We start from the raw sequence: 18,721 nt of genomic DNA on the forward strand, positions 1-18,721 counted from the left end.
AAAGAAAAAAAACATTCTAAAAAATCGCTTTTACTCGTTTCTGACCCACACGTTTTCTAAAAACTCATGCAACAACGTTCCAAGTGCATACCTTACGCTGGGAACACACGAGACTAAAGGCAGCCACAGGAAAGTGAAGTAATATCTGAAAGGCGACCGTGTTTATTATGTCAATCAATTCTGGTAGTAAGCTGCATGTTGCCCTTCAATTTGAATGTCATTGGCAATACATGACTTTTTGCACCGCTTCCGGTTTGGTGCCAAAACGACATCCGGTTTCACAGCAAACACGCTCTGCGCCAACCACTCTGCCGATTAATACAGTTATCACTTTTGATTTGAGGAGAGAGGGTCGTATACGCCTTTTTATGACAATTAAAACTGCTACGAAGAGGCGTACGCCTCCCATTTTCAACAAACCAGGAAAGTGAAAGATGGTTCCGAGTGTCCTTAGTCGCGGAAGGGCCGGAAGTCTTCGTGGCACCGGAAGTTGTGGCGGGGGCTTGTGTATGTTTACCCGAGAATGTCATGTATAGCCAATCATCTACTTATATTATACTGGTTTGTCATCCATAATGTAAAAGCCTCAGACACAGCGAAATGTTCCGAGTTTCATCTGCGCATTAGATATCTTGCCTTCTCCCATATTGTTCATTCAAATAAATTATTTTATGTTGCACGTGAATAGCTAGGCATTACTACAAGTTTTCCGTAATGCAAAATTGACCTGCGTGACTAAGTTATTATTAATAATAATAAGACATTTCAATTAAATTGCTGCAGAATCATTGCTTCTGATTTTCCTTTTAAAGCGATAGCTGTAAAGTGGAGGTATAAAGTGCAGGGGGTTAGTTATCAATTTGTCAATCACTATCTATCAACTATAATTTAATACCTTACGGATCATCTATGCTATTATTTTATATACAAATTGTGTAATCAGCCAAATAATGCTACGCCCACTTTTTACGCAGGTTCCCAATCGCTGTCTCCTCCCACCCCCATCTGTCTCCTCTCCTTCACGAAGTGGAACCCGAGCAATGTCTACCCTTCTCTTGTTGTGTCGGCGTTCGTCTCTATGTCATCTGTGAACTCCGATAACAACGTGTCGCCGAATGTGACGACACCAATTGTGAACTACAGCATCTGAAAAAGTACACGCTTGCGCATGTAAACGCTTCCCTGGGAACGAACATTCGATTCCACTGCCCGACTAGACGTTCTACAGCCTCAAAATGAGAGGACCGTCACCGCCAGCGGTGAAGAGCCTGTCCCTTCCCCTTCCTTCTTAAAAGCCGCTGCAAAAGTCTCGCACCAACAGTCTTCGGCATTCCAGACCTCGCGGATTGCATATCCATGATTCATTACTCCAGAACCTGGAATGTGCCACGAATGTGTACGCGGTATTGTCTACAATGTACCGGTACAGGTATACCGGCTCAGCTCCTCATTCCATACGCAAGGTCGGGAAGACAAATAAAATGTAACGTGATGATCTAGCATTGTGCGAGTGATGAATTACGTTTTCTATTTGTGTTACTTGGAGACTAAAGAAACATGTCCAGTCACTCATGTACAGCTCCCGTCAACCCTAATTAGAACACTGGAAAAAATCCTGTCTCATTTCCGAGCGCGATAACAGCCATCCTGGGGGTGGTGTGCGAATGTTAAGTGAACAAAATCCTTGCATTAAACTAACGGAATACTTTTGTTCAATTAAGATTTCCTCATGGCACCAAGGGTTGCTGTAATCGCGCTCGGGCACGAGACCATATTTTCTTCAGTGTTATTATTAAGGTTGACGGTAGATGTACTTTATGTATACACATGGATATGTGTACAAAGCAGATTCAAGCTTCAGTAGTAGAGAGGAATGTTAATTCACCATGTTTGCAACAAGAGTGATGTCCAGCCAACCTTTCCACTGTAGCAGCCACTCAGTGCTTCTGAGCTTGGAGATATCAGAGACTCTGTGTAGCTCAGCGGCGCGTGGCTGTAGCCGATCATTCGATAACGCGATAGCAAAGCCTCTGAAGGAACACCAAGAAGGCTTCGGTATGGTGGTATAAAGGGGAACATGTGAGGACATTAGCTCACACTAATGGCGAATTCGGGTGGTCATTTCCCGGCAGATTTTTTTTGTCAGATTCCGAGCAACCGCGTTCGCTTGGTCAAAACGTATAGCAATATCGTGTGTTCTCGTGATGCTTTCCGAGCGCCAGGAATTTGCCAGCCAGCACTTTTCACGCCCGGCCTCGAAACAACCGCGCGGGCGGCGGATTGCAAAACTGTATCCGGTGTCGTCACATCCGCAGCGCGAGGTTGACGAGGGCCCTCATTGGCCCGCATGTTGAAATTCACATGGGTTAGCAGACGATGGAGCTGAAGACGACCGCGCGATGACCGCGATGTCCCTAGCGTGATTCAAGCGACTTATACCCTAGCCACATTTCCAACTTAATGCATGTTAAACGGAATGACATTTACTTCACCTCCTAACCAACCATGATCTCGAATGACAACGTTACTTTGACAACGTTATCTCACCTGATTTGTTGAAAACAGGAGCCGTACGTCTTTTTTTGCGACAATTATGCACGACGTAATTGTAACAGAGAAGGCGTACGCTTCCTTTTTTCGACAAATCAGGGGAGAGAACGATGTCATTCGATTTGATGGTCGGATATGAGGTGGAGTTACTGCCATTCCGTTTAATATGCATTAAGTTGGACGTGTGGCTAGGCTATAAAACCGCTAGTTTCCTGGCATTCACGGTCGGGTGGCAACGGTCACGTGATCCAGATCGGGCTCCGACATTTCAATTCTAGAGCGCTAGGCCGTGTTGCCATGAAATGACCACCCGAATTCGCCATAAGAACGAATGAGTAAATTGGAGAGCAATTACAGCTTCCAGTCTCCCATTACTCCCATTTTGGTCCCCTGACCGTGAAGCTTACTCATCAACGCTGCAAATCTTCCGTCATAAACTTCCGTCCATTTAGACCCGAAATGCATTAATGATTCCGAGAACACATGCACTCCCCAAAATGCTACTGCTACTGCTTATTTTTTTCTTCTCAGAGTGCTCCCTTTACACTTCATAAAGCGTCCAAACTCTATAGGACACCCTCTCGGGGTAAAATACACCTTTTCGGGCCTGGACGATGTCATTATTTAGCATATTTTGAAGACGTCAACGCATTAAGGTAGAAGGGACGCTGGCCCAGTTGGGTCTTTAACCGTGGTATGTTATGCAGTCCTGAATTACACGTTCCGACATGACACCATACGATGGTATGCCCCTCGCATGTACTTCTTCTCCCTACAGAGTTCCTTGTCCTGCTTCTTTCTTTTTTTTTTTCTTTTCTTTTTTTTTTTGACAATCGAGTTTTCGTCGTATACTGACTGGCTTTTGCCTCGGCGTATTCATTTCTTTCCATCTCACCACGTTATAATCCTTCCTCTCTTTTTTTTTTTTTCGCTTTGTCCTCATGCCCGAAGAAAATTTGCATAGTGCGAGAAGGACAGGCCCTGTGAGCAGCGCTCCTGGTCCTTTGTAAAATGTATTATGCATATCACTCCAGGGCGCCGAAAGGGAATTGTTGACATAATAAACGCAACGCGATTGCGTTGGGAAACGAATTATGGAAATGCAACCTTACTGTGAAGGACCAGAAGAGATTGCCTACCAGATCGTGAATACAAAGCAAAAGGCAAAAAAAAAAAAAAAAACGTATATCCTAATAGAACTGGGCCTAGAAGTCCAAATGCAGTTTACAGCTCGTATTCTACTACTCAATAACAAATAATCGAATAAATGCTTAAATAAGGGCCAAGAGGAGTGTTATAAAAGGGGTACTCTCAGGTAGGTGGCGAGAAAGGTGTTGCCAACTATTTTAGGTTTAGAGAAAATGTGTCCGCGTATACCTCACATGCTTTCCCCCATGTTCCAAGACGAGGCAAGAAGCTCCCGCACATAGGTAAAGGAACAGGAATTGGCGCAAAAAAAAGTTTACAAACAAGAATGACTTTGGCGCAATACTTCCGAGAATGACAAAGTGGTGCCTACATCCCATGTTTCAATGCGTTAGCATTGGAGTCCTCGCTACGCAAGAATCGCGGCGTGGTCTGTCTGTAGCCCAGGCACAGCGCGCATGCGCGGTGAGAGGAGAGGGAAAGAGAAAATGAGAGGGCGCGTGGAGAGCGTGACGCTGCGCCGGCGCGTATGTGTCGTCCGTTTGCCTCAAAACAAGAACCTGAAGGCAATCGAACTCCGTAGGTTCCAACGGGTCCGTTTTGCTACGTTAAAAACACGGCTGACGAAAACGTTAGTGTAGAATGGGCCTAAGAGAAATGAGGACTCTACTCCTGCCCTTCCTACAGGCAACGGGGAAATGTGTCTCGTGCACGAACATGAGCACCCGTAACCGTGAAATGACCGCATTTTGAAATTAATAACGTCGTCTCAGAAACTTCAAGCGAGAACGTATACTACTGAAGTCGTTTGTCACCAACTGTCTAACCATTAGAATGGGCCATTGTCGTTTCCTTATTTAGCTGTCTTTTTCTCCTGCGAAACAGAATACCGGCAAAACAACCGCTCCTTGGAGTCATCATCGCTTGACAACTACAACCGCGTGCGGCCGCTCGTCTTCCCGTTTACGACTTAGTTGCATGTTCGTATCTATTCTTCATAATTTTTTTTGCTCACGAATTAACTCAAAAGATGCACAGTTTCTTACCACTCCATATGGCGCCGCTAGAGCGTAGAAAGAATAAAAATTTAAAAAAGTGAAGAAAGTCGTTCATTTCACTTTTTTTTTTCATGAACCGGAAGATCCACCCTTATAAATGATGGTTGCCTCATTTTTCAAACACTTACTCTCGTTGAAGGGAGGCCACCGGAATATAAAGCGAGTTTCGGCGCGCCTGGGATGTAAACCAATGCAAAAAGAAAATACCCACAACTCTATCCTTTCTTCACAGCTATTCTGACTGCCGTGCACATTTCTCACAATACAACTACTGAGTAGCGGCTTTGAAGATACACCTTGTGACGTTAAGCAGCCGCGAGATGAAGGATGATTTCAGAAAAATGAATCTGCTGTCACCTGCCATTATTTTTCCCACTGCTGCGCACGTGTGCGTCCTTGTAAGTTCGTATTAATAGTCTTCCCTGGTTTCTAATCTACAGTGGTGCTGCCCCGGCTGACTGTATGCCCTATAGCTTTGAGCGTTCTATATGATGATGATGATGATGATTGGAGTTTTAATGCCGCATTATTCTATATAGCCATTCCGATATGGTCATTTTATGTGGATCGTTCAAAAGGCGTACAGAGGATGTGGTGTTCCGGTATTCCTTGTTCCTGGTGTTCCTTTAGGTTGTGTCCTATGAGTGATGCAATTCAAGTCAAGAATGCTTCAGAGGACTGACTGTGGTTTGGAGCCCCTCAACCCCTGGCTCAGCACCGAACGTGTAAAAGGAAAACAATAGAGAATACGGTATGATGTACGAGGAATCGTACGTGAATGTGTCCCTTTGAAGTTTATCTGTGAATGCTGCTGAGGGCCATCGTGGAATTGGAGCTTTGGTGGTGATGCGGAGTGTCAAGACAGGAGGAGAGACGAACAAAGGACCCTGATTTTCCCGCAGGCTAAATGCTGCCGACCATATTTTACAAGCGCCTTCTAAACACTTTAGATAAATAAACTTCACTGGAAGCAGTATGAGAGGCCGTACAGGATAAGCTTGAATGCACCATATAGTTATCATACTGCTTTGAAATTCGGCGTGAATCTACCATTCTCCAAGGTCGAAAATAAAGTTGTTGTTTGGCGTGAATCTAAACGAATGATAGCAATCCTACTTATTTCAATCACCCGCGGGTTATCCGAAGGGAATAAACTTGAGAGGAACACTATGTTTCCTCATCCTTGTCTTCTGGAAAATTATGTTTGTCCGATGGAAACTCTGGCAGAACTCAAGGGAATGTTCTGCACAATGCAGTGTGCTTTGCACGCCACGTAGTTCCGTGCTCGCTTTATTTGACTCCTATAAGGTTCTTATTTGAGCTATAAATAAATATAACGTTCGAGATGCGATGTCCGTTCGCTGGTGTATGTGATGCACGTCAGTAGCTTCCTCCACCGGATCCCTGCTACGTCAGCGACAGCGTTTCATCTATATTCTCCTACAACCGGAACACTTTCTTACAAGTACAAGTGGTCGTGTGTCATTCAATTCACTCTCCATCTTGAACATCGCCGTGCCGCGCTTACACGGAACAAGACAGGAGGAAGAAAGCAGACACATCTTTCCGGACACTTCATTTATCTTCACTCACTATGGATAAATGAATACGTGAGTCCTTAACGTGCACGTGTAATTAGGAGAACGAACCCGGGGCTAATTTGGGCCAGAAGAGTTGTGCCAGCGAAACTGGGGAAGACACGCGCTAAGAGAAAAAAGGGCGCCTCTGTATAAATTCAGCATTTGCATAGATATTAGGAAGGGTACGACGAACTCTGTCAGAAAATCAGATCGATTAAGCAATGATCCACAAAATCTGCGCGGCTTCCTCCACAAACCGCATCTTGTTGGATTTACCTTTTTGCATTAGGTTTCTTCCGAGTAGTGTCTGCGCGTATTATCAAGAACAAAGCATAGCATTTAGTATGGAAATTATTCAGAGAAAGAAGCGGTTCGATTGAAGTAATCCAACGTTGCCTGATATGAAGTGATGTGATGAGATACGTTCGTCGTCGAAAAAGTGCATGAACCCAAGCAGCACACTAATCTTGTCCCATTTCTGGTCCAATATTGGCAATAGAGGCCCAATATTGGTCCAATCTTGTATATGATAATTGCCACAAAAAGGCGTAAGCCCCTGCCCCCCCCCCCCTCTTCCTTCGAATCAGAAGCGATAGTCCTATCATTCGTGGCAATGGTTGGCGCACAGCGTGCTATGCGGTGAAGTTCTGTTTTTAGATCCGATTCTGCCTTTCTTCCTTTTTGGCTATAGTCGTGACGACGCCCACTTCTGTGTGGCCAACAACGGCGAGCCCACCCTGCCATTACCCCCCCCCCCCCCCCTTTCTCTGTTTTTAGAGTGCAGGAGCATTTCACTACAAAACCTCTCCTGTGAGCGATTTTTTCTCGAAACCGACGTAGTATTTGCAGTTGTATGCGTATTTTGTCGCGAGGGCCAGCCACGGCATGATGTCACACTGACGTCACGCACACGTCGCTCGTGAATTTCTAATCGTGCTGATTCCAGTGGCTCATAATTTCCGGCTAATAAATTATCGCCCTCAAAACGGTGAAAAGTGAAGCAGGGATCCCAGGGAATCTGCAAGTCACGGAATGCACCACCCGCGCAAATAAAATGCAGAAATTGATTCGCCTACAATAATTATGCATATGTATAACTAATGATTCTGACGTGTACCTGAATTATCCTACCACCTCTACTGCGTACCGATGGGCATCTACAACTTTTGTTTTCTTTATGTCTTTTCTAGTCGGCTTTCGGAGTCAGATATATCTGTACACCTTTATTGTTAGACAGCAAGGATACACAGCTCGTATACATGCTTAGCGAATGCATTCATGGGCTTCCTCAGAGGCGAAAATATAGCGGCGGTTCTAAAAATGTCTCCCTCGCCTATAGAAGATGTTTAGATGCCGGCTGAAAGGGACCCATTTATTTTCAAAGAGAAATGCTTCAGCGGGAAACTGGCAGTCGAATGTCGCAAACAGATGGCAAAGCTGCACCGGAAGAGGGAAAAAAGATCTAGCGGCTTTTCCATACAGTTCCTTCTCCAATCCATGTATTAGAACCCCATAACTCCCGTTCCTTTTGTGTGGCTTTCGTTTGTTGTTTGTATGTGCTTCTGGACGACCCTCTTTCGAGCGTGATATACTTCAGCCTTCTTGTATAGCTTAAAGGTTTCGAATGTAACATGGAACTCTAAAGGAACGTGGTGATCAGAAAACGTTACATGGAAAAACTTTCAAGTGTTGCCCAATCGTGAACAGCCAAACTACTATATCGTTTACAGTAATAATAGCGAGTGTAGCACCGTTAGTCAGACGGCAAACTTAAGACCGTTAGCGAAACGGCCGTTACTTCACCTGTAGTCCAACCATCATTTCGAATGACATCGTTCTCTGCCCTGATTTGTTGAAAACGGAAGGCGTACGCCCTTTTTGTGACAATTATGCTGTTCATAATTGCAATAAAAAAAAAAAAGGTGTACGCCTCCTGTTTTCAACAAATCAGGGCAGAGAACCATGTCATTCCAAATGATGATTGGACTACAGGTGAAGTAACGGCCGTTTCGCTAACGGTCTTAGGTTTGCCGTCTGACTAGGGTAGTAGTAGACCGCTACCGGCAGCCCGGTAGGCTACCGCGTCTACCGCACCCTGTCAGCAGATAAGATGCTGGGTCACGCTCTCTGTCATTGGTTCCGATCGGCACGGTAAGTTAACGGCGATGTTATCAGCGGTCCACTAGCACTCAATAATATCTCAAAAAGCGTGCTGTGTTCGCATTGCTGGTAACGAAGCTGCAGTTAACGGAGCAGTTAGCGGAGTTAGTCGCTGTTGCTGGTCTAACGCTTCTGGGCAGCTTCGCGGGTTTAGGAGATTGCGGTGCGCATTGAATACGAAGACTGCATTCTAGAAAACTGATTATAAATGTGCAAAAAGATGATGTTCGTACTTGGGTGTGACACCCTGAATGACAGACTACATTAACATAAATTATCCCGTCTTGTCCTGCCTTCCAACTTGCTGGCGTGGATTGCGCACTTTCTTAAAGATCGACAGCAGTCGTGCTTTGTAAACTCGCAGGAGCCTGTTCCCAGCTCTGTCACTTCGGGCGTACCGCAAGGCTCGGTGCTCGGTCCTCTTCTTTTCCTCATTTTCATTAATGATCTTCCGCATAACGTATCTTCCCGCTTACGACTATTCGATGACGATTGTGTTCTGTATCGCCATCTTCACTCCTCGTTAGACACTGCCATTCTACAGGAGGACCTTAGTGTCATTTCATCCTGGTGCACCGAATGGAAACTTCAGCTTAACGTAGGTAAATGCTGTTACGTGCCCTTCTCTCGTAGCACCCCCGTTCGATCAAACGTGTACCTTCTCTATCCGGCACCCCCATTATTATGGCTTCGTCATACAAGTACCTAGGGGTGACTCTTTCTTCTGACCTATCTTGGAATGAACACATCAAAAATATCACATGCTCCGCTAACTCAACCCTTGGCTTCATTAGGCGCAACCTTAGGTTATCTCCTCCTTCTGTCCGACTGCAAGCTTACACCACACTCGTGCGACCGAAGCTGGAATATGCTGCCTCAATCTGGGATCCACACCAAGCATACCTCTGTGATATGTTAGAAGCAGTTCAGAATAGAGCCGCACGGTTTATTCTTAGCGATTACTCTTTTCACTCTAGCGTCACATCACTCAAACGTTCCCTCGACCTGGCACCACTTGCATCGCGTCGTAAATTCTTCCGTCTTTGTCTTTTTCATAAGTTCATACATTCTCCACCATTGAGCAGCACATACATCTCACCTGCTTCACACATCTCTCGGCGTCGCGATCACCCTATGAAAGTACAGCTGTATGTCGCCCACACGTCATACTTCCTGGAATCTTTCTTCCTCCGCAGCAGCCAACATTGGAATGACCTTCCCAAAGCCTTGGACGTCATCAATAATGCAGACACATTTCGAAATCATCTACGTACATTTATGTTCTCCTGATGTTTGCTGTGCATCACTTCATTTTTTCAGTATGCCAACTATGTACCCTCATGTAATGCCCGCAAGGGCCCTTGAGGTATTATTAATAAATAAATAAATAAATAAATAAATAAACGATACATGCTAAATAATCATATCAATCAGTTCGTAGTCCATGCGAGTTCCTGCATTGATTCAATCATGACTTCAACCGTACAAGGTTAGTGACGCACTGGAACATGTGTCGGCATCTTTCTTCACTCAATAAGACAGAGGCTATATGCACAAATTTTCAGGGCCACTCTAAAGACAGAACTTCACCGCATGCGGTGAAGTTTTGTGAGAATGCGGTGTTATTCTCAAACTTCCTTTAAAGGAGCACGGAATGCACTTCAAACAACTATTCGTTTTGATTTTTTTTACCCTGTGTTTTATTAGCATACTACCTTCAGGTTCTGTCATGCAAAATATTTTATTTTGGGAAGTGTGAATTTTCTGTTAAAATTAGTTTACAAGAAGGGGCCCAGCGATGACGAACTGGCTCACGCTACTCCTCACTTGTGGTGAAGTCAGGCCAGCGGATCACTTTCATTGGCTCTCGAGAATCGTCTGCTTGCGAGAACGACCAGTCGAGACTCAGGACGGGCGGCGCAAAATACAATTGCAAAAACAAAGAAAGGAAAAGGAAAGCGCACGCTTCCCTATTGGTCGTGTGACCTGACGTCACAGACTACCAGCCAATGGAAGCATCTTTTCTGACCCGTGAGATTTGAAAGCTCTCTTGTGCACCAGGGTTGCGTACTCACCCGCTGCGCATCCGCTGCGCCCGTACTCTTACGCTAGTTTCTACTTCTACTTCTCCCGATATATTTCCTTTTCGAGGTGGATCCAACTCTGTCGTTTTCACTCCCAGGCCGTTTGTCCCGCTGTCTCTCCTCCCTTATGCACAGACTTCGCATCAATGTGGCTTTCGCTCCGCAATTCAGACACTGATTTGGATACACCTCTATCCAAGCTCCTGTTCCAAGGCAGGGTAGGAAACCTTCACCACGTCCTCACCGGCTGCCACCTGTACAATTCGGAGAGAGCAATACTGCTTTCCTAACTGACTTCCATCAATAGCAAGCCGCTCTGCATTGCCGCAATCTTAAGGTGCTTCCTCACTATGCCGATCGGTAAGGCGGATGGGGACTTCATATCGCACTATACATCGCGTGTGATCGACTGGATGAACTGCTAACTCCGACAGTTACGGCGCCCCCGCAGGTGTAGTATCTCACTTGCTATGTGTTCTGTTATATGTGTGTGTATGCCTCGTCGACATCATCGCTATCCCACGCATATATACTAACCCACATGCATCGAGGTAGGGTATCGCAATGTCTGCGGCGAAACACCTCATCCTGTCATCATTCATATAGTAGTAGTTGTTGTTGTTCCTTTTCGACACTTTCTATGCTCCATGGACGGTCTTCCTCCCGACTATTTTTATTCCGTACGTATGGCTTCTTGCAGCCATACTAAACCGGCCTGTTCCGATATAAATATCGAATTGAGACGTATACCCAGTCTCCTCGTACGTGACCGCTAAAGCAACGGGGGCTTTGCAGATACAAAAGGTAGAACTCCCACGCGAGTCTACTTTATCGCATTCCCTGCACTGAACCAGTGAGCTGAAAGGGACATTCGCCATGGCCACGTTCGTAACGATCCTTTGCTCGCTCGGCTCCACGCGCCTAAGGTCACCGTCGTTTCAAACATTTTACACCTCGAGCTCCCACCAGTGACCAGAGATCAGACGAGGCAAAACAAGCCCAGTGGAGGCGACCTTTTTTTTTTTTTTTTTCAGGGTCCTCTCTTTTGCCACTTCCGATGGCTTTACGGCGGCGAAACGCAGTTAAAAGCCTGCTGGGAAAACGGATTGAGAGGGACGCGGACGCAGATATACGACAGTGAGGCCATTCGGACATTTTCTCGCCGAACGAGTTTACGCAGCCAGAGGACGCCGTAAATTCGACGAATGGTGTTTCGTCGTCTGTCACATAAGAAAGCACGAATACGATGGCTGAATATCAATGCGTCTTCGAAGCGTTTTCTGGTGACGTTTCTGTTTTTGAGGCACTCAACCACCGCCGGTGATGTGTTCTTTTTGTTTTTTTAATGTAGAAGGTCTTCAAGCGATAGAAGTGACTTTAGAATCCGCACGGTCCAGCGTGGCGTTGCCTCCCTTTTTATTAGCCAGATGTACAGTAATGTTACAACGCACGGGGTACACGACTACGGAGAGCTTGCTTGGTGTGCGAATTCTTTCAGCATAGGGAAAGCCTTCGTAACTTTTGCAGCCTCGCGGGAAAGGCACAATTAAAGCGGGAAATAATTCCGGATTAGTTTATCAGCATGATGCTTCTATATACGACATATTTCAATCAGGGTTGCGGAGTTGCCACTCCGGAGTTGGAATGATTCCGTGGAATCATTCCAGATTTAGCAGACCCCGGAATGGAATGGAATGGAATGGAATGGCGGAAACTGACCTATAGGAATGGAATGGAAATGGAATTAGGCATTTTTTCGCAGGAATGGGAATGGAATGGTCTTGGTGCCCGGGTGGTAGTTTTGGTTTCAACCTGCTGGTTTCTGCCCTCGCGCCCTTTGCGCATACGCACAGCACCTGCACACGGTCAAGAGCGATTGATTGATTGATTGATTTTAAAAGAAAAAAATGGAGATGGTAGTCTCGAGCCACTCGGGACTGGCGAAATAGCCTTGTCTTTGTGCTTTTTCCGTGCTGGGTACCGTCAATCTCCTCTAGCGCCGCTGGGCTTGCCAGTACGGTTACCGGCCCCTTTTCTTTTATTGATGGAATTAAAGGGATGGAATGGGTTTGCTAAGCCATTGCAGGGGTGGGAACTAACCTTTCCATTCCGAGGAATTGAAAGGAATGGAATTATCGCCAAGCCATTCCAGGAGTGGGAACTGACCATACCTTTTCATTCTGAGGAGTTGAAAGAAACGGAATTATTACAATTCTCCATTCCACGGAATGGAATTGGAATGGAATGGGTGATTCCATTCCGCAACTCCAATTCAATGGTGCAGCACTCAAACAAAACCATCACCTCAACAGCTGGTATAAACTCGAAGGGCAGGCAACCATCCTGTAAGTATGAAAATTGTTTCTTTAATGAGTATTAGAGCTGATTCTTGAAATGATAATTCCCTCAAATGTGATATATATCTAACATACGTGCACAACTAACACTATACACAAATTATAATTTACTGTCCAAGTGAGTTCCTGTTCAGTTGTCATGCTTTTGTCTTTTTTAGGGTGGCTTCGCGACAGAACAGAAGTACAATTAATCCACGCCATGCAAGTTGCTGTTCAAGCAGAAGTTGAATAAGAGGCGCGCAGTTTCGCCACACGATCTGAAATGTGATTTAGTTACGTTTTGTGCTGTGGCAGCACAGAAGCGAGGAAACGCTATCAGGCTGAGTTGACAGTAAAATAAATGGCTAGATGCGGACGCCGGCTAGTCGTAAAATGCTTCTGTGGCCGGGAGGCGGAGCTACACGTGAATCATTTTTAATCAGATAGCTTTGTTATTAGTGCCAACAGCTCGGTATACTTTGCTGGTGCGTACCGGCGCTTCGTTAACGATGTTAACGGTGAATAGCGACGTAATTTGCCGTTTTCCAGGAACGGTACAGAAGAGGAAACCAATGTTCCGCAATACCTCCCTATTCCGTGTATTCACACGAGCGACATCCCCACGGAATATTCTAGTGGAAGAAAAAGTGAAAACACTGCTCACAGAGCCGGAGTTCCGTCCCGTGTTATGCTGCGGAATATCGGGAGTGGCGTACTGCGCATTTAGCAGACGACACTTAGGAGACGACACCGTCAGCGTGTTTTCCTGTCGTCTGCTACGAAATATCTTGCGGCTGTGTTGCAGGATATTCCCCACGGTTAGTGCACGTGAAGACACAACGTTGAGCGCTCGCGCTCACGTGACAGCAGAAAGCTATGACTCTTTTCGCACCTTCCGCTTCTGAGGGAATGTCGCTCGTGTGAATACACGGATACTGTTGCAACGGCGGGGCTGAGAACTCGTTCTTCTTCCTCTGGCAAGCAGGGTGTTCCGTGGCAAGTGGACGGAACAAGTACTTTATATGGACGAGTACTGATAAAGGCTGCTGCGCATGTATATTCCTACGTATATTCCTGCAGAATACCAGCGCACGAAGATAATGAAACGCCCAGACACAGGTAGTACTGTCAGCTTCGCAATTTCTCACAGGAAAAAAAAAAAGCGCAAACGGATTGAGTCTATTAAGATGCGAGTACAAAATCGCCGGGTAAGGCACGTATGTGACTAATAACTATTTTTGAGATTCTATACCAATTAAAATTATGCAATCTGGCTCAAGGATACCAACTGTTGCCCTTAAAGCCCTTTGCACACTCAAAATCTTGTTAAACGAAACCCATCCGTCTACTAGATGGGAGATGCCATAGAGGCGGCAATTCCCTCCTTCGCGCAACGAAAGAAATGATTCGCTCTCTTTTTCTACCGTTCTTATGTTTTCGACGAAAGGCTCGTATTTCTAGACTGAACAGAATGCGCCTCCTCAATTTCCCCAGCGTCCAGCGTTTTTCTCTCACACTTTTCAGACTTGGCACGGTGACAGCAGCGAACGATTGTCTTCGACTGCCTTTCACAGGATGCCCATGTCTTCGTCTTACTTCGACTCTCCACCAATTATTATTATGATTATTTCCACCAAGCTGCCTATGTTACCGCAGGGTTCCTGGATCAGCAGGGATCAACAGGTACATTCTTCACATCACTCCGAGGCTATATAAAGAGGTTTCTGTAAACGCCGCCAGTTCACGTGGCGGATTGGATAACCTCCTTGAGCTCCAAGACCGTGCTCTAACACCCGACGCAGGCTGTGCTCCCTCTAATCCTCTCGCATCTCCTAGTCCTCTCTCCCGCTTCTAAGGGTCTGTCCCTGTCAACCTCCAGAACAGTGTCTCTTGTCTGCAGCCCTAAGAGTGTACATATCCCATACAGCTTTCCCGTGCTCACAGTGACCGGCAGCCCCCATTCAAAGAGTGAGCACTAACACGGTATCTCTGTGTCGTCTTCGACTCCCGCCTTTCCTGGGTCCCTTAAGTTGACCACCTGGTGAACAGCTGCCTGCCTCTGCTCAACATACTGAAACTCCCTTGCGGAAAGTCACCGGGAAGCCACCCACAGAATATTATTATGCTGTACAAAGCACTAATTCTTAGTCGCCTTACTTACGCCCTCCCCTATATTGAACCATCAACCTCCAGCTGGCCGCGGCTGGAATGGCTTCACAGAAGTGGAATTCGCATTGTCCTCGTCATTTCTCGTTCTTCAGGAATCGAAGAAACACTTCAGACTTTGTTCCTAGGTGTTGCCAGCCATTCATTGCTTTCATTCTGATGATGGGACTCGAATGGGACCCGAAACGTTAACTGTATTTTGTGATGTTTGTTGAAAGCCGGTGCTGTTCAAACTATTAAAGTTGCCAGCCATCAGCCGCATGGCCATGAGCCACTTGTATGTGTCTGTACCGTCTGTACTTAGCAGCACACGGTCTGGTCACCTCCCGGTGCATTGCCACGATTGCGCTTGTGTCGGTGTAGTTTTTGAAAACGGACATGTGAAAACGATAGGGTTCAACCTTACAATCATGGTCTACAAGTTCTGAAGTGTAGCTCGGTGAAAAAAGATAATGCCCTCGATCACAATAATGCAGTTCATAACTCATGAGGGACGTACGCAATACATGTCATACGATGCGTATGTCAGCCGATTATGTGTCCAAGCGCATAAGATGGTATGTTGTCTACACAACTTCTGAATGAAAAACACATGACGAAGAAATCCACTTTACCAGAAGTACGTACTACACCACTAATCAGAGTTGTGATGCAATACAAATATCGCATCCAAAGTTGTTCGCGTCGACGCATGAACCGATGAAGCGGTAACCGAAATCACATTTTTCGGTTCAGGTTTCGGTTTTGGTTAATTGGCGATGTTGAATTGCGGTTACGTTCCGGTTACGGTTCTTGAAACATTTTCCGGTTTCAGTCCGGCCCTGCCCGCACCCGCTAAACTAGTCTTTTGCCATCGTAACTTCTTGATTGATGTTGGTATTTCCCCACGTTTTCGTTCAGAGGAACACCCGCAAAAGGATACTTTTTCGCATATTCTATTATTATTTGCCCTTTCACCAGAACACGTGGAAATTCCTCTCGTTTTTTTCAAGTCAACCATATCCTCGAACACACCAGCTGATCATCTCACAATATCGCGGTCAGATTGGACTATAGCTGTTACCATCTCAGTCGGTTTCCCACGCAGACTCTAAAAACAGAACTTCACTGCATGACACGATCAGAACTCACAGTCATTATGGATTGGATTGGGTTGGATTATAGGTGATATCGTTCTCTATGATGATCGGTTTCGCAGTTTTGCTGTTTGCGAGTAGGAATTCGGTGACGCTGCGGGTTGCGGGTAAAATGAGGACTTACCCGCACCGCGTCCGCGGGGAGTGCGGGTTTACCCGCATCGCACGCCGCAGGTTGCGGGTACGGTTGCAGTGCGGACACGAGTTTACTTTCCCGCACTCAGCTCTACAGATGGCACCCCGACTCCATACATATGCACACACGGCAACGGAGTCATGCGAAGGAGCATTAAGTGTATGTAATACCCAAGTCACACGGAAATGGTCATTTAAACCAATGGCCATTGGACATAAATTGGACATGTGTGTTAGCGCCACCAAGTGTATACGTAGTGTATACCAGTGTATACGTTAATATATTAAGTAATATATTAGTAGTAATTGAGCAATTAACTATACAGTATTATATAGTATATAGTATAGTACAATTAAGTATATAGTCAGTGTACTCGTAGAGGTATTGGTATTGGTCCAGGGGTATTGGTACAGTCAATCCCTGTGTTGCCCACATGTGCCTGTATCCTCCTTACGTTCTCCTACCATGTCTGAACATCATCAACACACTCAACAACAACAACTTTATTTTCGGCCTTGGAGAGTGGGGAGTTTCATCGCAACAGGCGATACTCTACCCCAGTGCTTGGTGGAATGGGGGGAATAAAATAACGAGCCCCTTTACAATAACGATCGAAGTCCGATGGTGTCCAGAAATGTCAGAAGAGCTTTGAGCGCAGAGCGTTGCTGGGCTGGATTGGGCCAGGGACCAAGCAATTTCGGTAGGGAGAAAGGGCGAGAGTCCAGCTGACGAAGAGACGTGCGCTCTCCCTGCTAGTTTTCCTTTGGTATTATGTGTACGTGAGTCTATACGTCTTATGGCATTACAGACAATGTTGGTGCTGCAGCATTTCTTCCGTGCGCGCCTAATGACGTTGTCTGAGACGCCACTCACTTCGACATCGGCGGGACAAACGTCCATCCGTTACATTCTCTTCGGTGGAACTAGGTTTGAAGTGCGGCATCTATTATGGGCGGACAAAGATGGAATGAAGAAGTCTTCCATAGTTGACTCGTGTTATGGATTCTCAAGCATCGACCACTGGTGCAAGATAAGGCCGCACTGGAAGAGCAGGGATTTTCTGAATTTTGTGCTCACGCGACTGTGTGTGGTGCGACTCTGATATCGATTGGTGAATGCGACGGGCAGTAAAATATATAGAAGGCCGCGAGAAAGGGAGCCCATAACATCCTGATGACTCTGGAATTACTGCTTCTAGTCACGACGATTGGAAGATTGATGTTTCCTATGAAATATCCAAGCGGTTACTTCGGTTAAGATACGTTCTTCTCTCCAAACTAAATCTTATACGAGGCACAAATATAGTGGCAGAACTTTTCTTCTTCGAGAACCAAGTTTCGAAGTTGGGAACTGGTTGCCGCTTTTTTTCACGAGTTAGTCCGGTTTTCTCCCGGGTTTTCCTCAGATGCTGTCAGACATATGTCGGCACAGTTCCCTTAGAAGTCGGCCCAGGACGCACATTCCCCCATAGCGTTAGTCGTAACGTTGCCCACCTCTGTGAGGCCGACAACAGCGAGCGCCTTCATTAGCACCACCACCACCACTATCACCACCGAGAAACTAAGAGCTCGGCAACTGCGAACAACGGACACAGCAAAAGTATCGGAACTAATAAGATACTGCCTCCTTCGTGTGTATGTGTTCCAATGCGGGCCTCACGAACAATTTTTACACGCCTAACAACTTGTGAGGTGCTTCGAACCACTTAAAATGTAAGTATGCTCCAAACTGTCGGCTATTCTTGAAATCTTATCGTAGACGGCAATTATGCTCCACCCTGGTTGTTCGCATGCAGGCCAAAATAGTGTGAAAGAAGTTGGCACAACAACGAAATCGTTCCTGAAAGCTCAGTTTTGATCCACGTTTATCCCGTTTTATATGTAGCTGTCTCCAGGAGTTTATCCCCTGCCGATTAGTAAACATCACTGTGTCTCTTTCCAACGATATTTCGTTCGAAAGGTAGTACGACAGCGCGTTTCGTAAAATATTTCCTAGAGTTCGGATTAAGAGCACGAAACGCCCTTGTCTCGAATTGTCACAAACATAGATAAGAGCTTATACGGATCGGAGGACGGATAAGCTGATGTGGCGCTGCCTGTCATGGCAATTCACGGGAATTCCGCTCGGTGGAATCGACATAAGAGGTTCTCTTGGCCGCCTTATTTGTAGCTGAAGAGTCGCCATGGGAAACCGATACGCGCTTTGCCAGCTTACGTCTCGACAACACGTTTGAGTATAGTTGGCGCAAAGGGAAGTTGTGGTGCCCATGATTCTTCCCTCCTGACAGACAGAGGAAATCGGACAACTAAGGCGGATAATGAGAGTCACGGCAAACCCCTAACGATGGGTGTAGCGCGATTCACCCGCCT

General features: G+C 46.0%; 1 protein-coding gene across 1 annotated transcript in view; it reads left to right on the forward strand.

Moving 5' to 3' along the window:
- The window catches only part of LOC135399936 (QRFP-like peptide receptor), a 220,334-nt gene extending 218,896 nt beyond the window's left edge, over positions 1-1,438 (forward strand). The window contains exon 5 of the mRNA XM_064631673.1: positions 975-1,438. The gene's annotated coding sequence lies outside the window, so the exon portion shown is untranslated. The remainder of the gene's footprint in view (positions 1-974) is intronic.
- Positions 1,439-18,721: the final 17,283 nt, after the last annotated feature.

Source organism: Ornithodoros turicata, chromosome 7 (assembly GCF_037126465.1).
Source record: "Ornithodoros turicata isolate Travis chromosome 7, ASM3712646v1, whole genome shotgun sequence".
Lineage (NCBI taxonomy): Eukaryota > Metazoa > Arthropoda > Arachnida > Ixodida > Argasidae > Ornithodoros > Ornithodoros turicata.